Raw genomic sequence first — 4,583 nt, forward strand, 5'->3', positions numbered from 1 at the left:
TAAGTCCATTGAGACTTTTTATTGGTTACCTTTTTTTTTTATCACCAACTTGTGAATGACATGCATTACCCACTTTAGTGATTACAATCACTATTTTTTTTCGAAATCCTTTGAGTTTGGTTTCGACCTATGTTTTATCAGTACCCTTTAAGTGCCGGTGCCTAGTTCGTACTCATATGTGGGACACCATAATGAAGAAGCTTATTACTACATCTATGTTATTTGTTTCAAGTTGGGATCACTGCCATTACCTCCCATCTTAAGGAGAAGTGTTGAAAGATATGATGTAATTGTGGACAGCCATTTTATACGGGAAAAATTCAAAGTTGGCATATTATCTCTCAGATATATCTCATCACAAGGACAAGTTACAAACATCCACACAAAGCTAGAGACTCACAAGATCTTATCCACCATTTCCAGGAAGTTTGGCATTTACAATGTTTTCTCAACACCCCTAGCTTGAGGGGGCGTGTTAGAAGATGGGCTCAAGCCCACACAGTCAAGTAGAGGCTCACACGTCCAAGAGAGGTGGCATCATGGTAAATAAGAAGACTTCTCATAAAGATGGTACATGAATGTAATTAATCAAGCAGGAACATGTCTACTTATGTCTTTTCTTATGTAAATCTTGTAGCCCTAAGGGCGTTATAGACATTGTAACATCCTCTCAAAAACTATAAATAGAGGTCTTGGGCTTAGGATAGAACATTCAAGTTGTCTCCCTTTTTCTCAATTCATCCAAACTCTCTCTTAGCCTCAAGGTTGTCTCTCCCTTCCTTTGTCTCTTTTCTACTCGAGTTCTCTCTTAGCCTTCTCTTCCCTTCTTCTCTTCTCTTCTTCTTTTCTCCTCTTCCTCTCTTACTTTGCTTGAGGTTCTAATCAGGGGATTCTAAATTCAATAAATCCATTTCTGGAAGGTCATTATATTTTCTTAAAATTGCAAGGAAGAGTTGAAAGAGAGAGATTAAGAGACTTGGAACAAGAGAAAAGGAAAGTAGATAGAAGTAGAGGAAAAGAGGGAGATAGAGAGAAAACTAAAAGGAAAAGAGAGAAGAAGAAAGGAGAGAAGACAAAAGAGGTACTAGGGCACGAATTTGAGAAGGGAAAGAGAGCCAAAAGAGATTTTGAAAAAGGCTTGATTGATTTTTACTTCAATCAACACCCCTATTTATAGTATTATTTTGGAAATTCCTTCATCAACAAGGGTTAACTCAAGGAAAGATTCTAAAAAATTGAAAGGATTACAGCAATGTGGGAAAGATTCTAAGAATTGAAACATTACATCAATTAAAGATAAATATAATCTAATAGGATCTTATCTTATCAAGAAGGAACATTTCTCTCTTTTTGCCCTCATGTCCCACGCTCCTTTTAGACATTTTTTTCTTTTTTCTCTTAGGCTCCACGCCTTTTCTTCTTAGAGGTGGTACTTTCTGTTTTGTAGTGGTTTCTCTTTCTATTTTCTTCTTTTTCTCTTCTTTTCTTCTACATGTCTTCTTTTCTTGTTTCTTTGGGGGTAAATTTTGATTTATATCAATGTGGGTCAACCTAAGTTAACATCTTAATGATCAATCACACTATGGTGCACTAGAGTCATGTTGAGCTTACTTAGGCATCTCCTCATGTGGTTGAATTGCATACTCATCTTATGGAAACCGCCTCACTATCGTCACTAAAAGTGCTAAAGCCCTTGTTAGATCCAAGTGAACATTATTTAATTAAATATTTGAATAATCTAAGATTAATATTTAGGTAATTACTTAATTTATTTAATAAACATTCTTTAATACTAGTATTACACTTTAGCTACAATTTTTTTGGATATTTTCAATTTATAATTTAATTTTATTATTATGACTATAATTAATTATGATTTAAATATTTAAGATTAATTTAATTTTTTAACTTCATCAATTTTAAGCGTTATCTAAAACTTAGGATCTTAGATAAGTTTATTTTGTACCCAATTACTCAGGTTTCATTAGGGGTAATTTAAAATTTTATAAAGAGGAATAAAAGATAACAGAATCCCCAATTCTTTATTCACTCGCTTTGTTTCTTTTTCACTATTGAGGCATTTTTTATACCGATACCATCTTTCGTATTCCTCTCTTGACAAATCTTTTCTTATTTGTCCTTTTGTTGAAGAGCAAAGATGGAAGAGTCTTACATGACTCACAATAAGAAGTCTCACAGAGCTAGAATTAATATGGTGGAGTAAGAGTCTCACAAGAGGAAGCCTCACAAAAGAGTCTCAGTTAAAGGTATACACTTATTGAAGAGCATATATGGAAGAGTCCTATATGACTCTCATTGTAAGAAGTCTCACAAAGCCAGAATTAATATGGTGGAGTCTTATAAGAGTCTCACAGAAGGAGGTCTCACAGAAGAGTCTCAGTTAATGGTGTTTTATTTATGTTAGTTTTCTATTTATGTTCGGTTGTTCAAATATTTTAGGAATTATCTTTTATTGTTTAACTTTGGGTGTAACTCGGATAAGGTTAGTTTAATTGTAATTGGATTCTACTTATTTCCTTTATTATAAATATATGTTCATTTTACTCAAATTACATCAAGTCAAAGAAGTATTTCTTTTTTCCATAAATTTCTCAAATTATATCTTGTTTCCTCTACTTGTTGAATTTCTGGGTACTCAATTTGGGTACTGAAATTGTTGGATTTGAATCTCTGTTGTTGTTCTCACCTCAATACTGAACTTTTCATGTTTCAAGTTATATATGAATGCAAATATACTCGCGCGTACTTTACAACTCAAAATGAATTTTGGTCATCGGAGTTTTCTACAAAGAGAAATTGATATTTGTAGTAAAGGTCAGACTGCAAAAGAGGTTTGAGCAGTAGCAGAAAACTTCAAATTTTGATCCATTTCAAAACATCAATAAAGAGACTTTATATGGAGAATTATATATCAAAATAAATATTTATAAGCCTATTTTCTTACGTATCCAAACAATTTTCAATCTGATTTTTCTAAAATGAGATATTGATCTCATAAAAGTCAATGGTCATGTAGGCCAAAGAAGAAATAGTACTCACTTAGGCCAAATTAAAAAGTCTGAAATCTATCAGATTATTTATCTAAAAATAAGTATCTCTTTGTTAAACCCTAAAGTTTGGCAGTTTTTCCGCTTTTAAGATTGAGTGGAGTGTGTTTTAGACTGGCCGTTTTGATTAGTGTATGGAACTTTGTCATATTACTAGAAATGATTTTCTTCTCTCACATTGTGTTTTGTCTAAGTTGGGTCTATATGCCCTTTTTATCCCCTGCATGAGGGAGAGAAGAAGAATAAAAAGTATGAGAAAGTTGTATTTTGTTCCACATGTTGTGGTAATTTTAATGTGACCAAAATATTCAAAAAAGGGGGAAGAACAAATGATGAAGATTTAACATCTATGAAAAAGTTGTAGCCAATGAAGATTAAAGACCAAGAATCATTTTCATTGCAAGTTGAAGTTATAAAGTCCGACTTGAGGGAGTTTTGAATAACAAATATGGAAGCCTTACATGACTCTCACAATAAGAAGTCTCATAGAGCCAAAATTAATGTGGTGGAGTCTTACAAGAGTCTCACAGGAGGTGATCTCACTAAAGAACCTCAATTAAAGGTCCACACTTGTTGAAGAGCATTTATGAAAGAATCTTATATGATTCTCATAGTAAGAAGCCTCACAAAGCAAAATTAATTTGGTGGAGTCTTACAAGAGTCTCACATGAGGAGGTCACAAAAAAGTCTCAGTTAAAGGTGTTTTAGTTATGTTAGTCATCTATTTATGTTTAGTTGTTCAATTGTTCTAAAATTTATCTTATAGTGGTTAACTTTGGGTGTAAATAAGGTAAGTATAGTTTAATTCTAATTGAATTCTACTTGTTTCCTCTATTATAAATAGAACCTTATTGTACTCAAATTACATCAAATTAATAAAGTATTTATTTTTTTCAAAAACTCCACACCTTTCTCCAATGCCAAGGCCTTTTTGTTTTTTATCTCTAATTAGGGACTGAGGGTGGAATAGGCATTGCAAACGGAAGGGACTCTACCCCTTGTGTTCTTTGGAGATCCTATGGATATAATAAAAGTTCACTCATTTCTCCTTTTTATAAACTTGTTACTCTTTTATATATTTTATAATGTAATTAGGTTAACGAGTGACTAGAAATAAGACTGTTCAAATATAGCTTTTTGCCAAATAAACAAGCCCTTTCTGGGAAAATCACGTCTTATATTGATTAATAAGTTTTTTACAAACATTTTTTTGTAAATTTATTATAGTGTTTTATTAATAATAAATGGTATACAATCTAAGACAAATATTCAGGTAAGCATAAACGAAAGTCAAAATGTTTATTTAATATAACTTATTCCATTTCAATTAAATACCATTTATGCCCCTGAGTACAGTGCAATGCAAAATAATCTGCCAAATAAACTTGGCTTACAGACATGTATTATCCATATATCCTTTTTATTGCTATGACATTCTAGCTTTAAACGCCTATTTTTACCATCATAATCTTTTTTCTTTTTGAAAGTTCCTTGACATTCAACGCACACAAAAGC

The sequence above is a fragment of the Aristolochia californica genome, unplaced genomic scaffold (genome assembly GCF_029961685.1).
Source record: "Aristolochia californica isolate CCGP_79_NKW_82.1479 unplaced genomic scaffold, dmAriCali1.0.hap1 SCAF_11, whole genome shotgun sequence".
Lineage (NCBI taxonomy): Eukaryota > Viridiplantae > Streptophyta > Magnoliopsida > Piperales > Aristolochiaceae > Aristolochia > Aristolochia californica.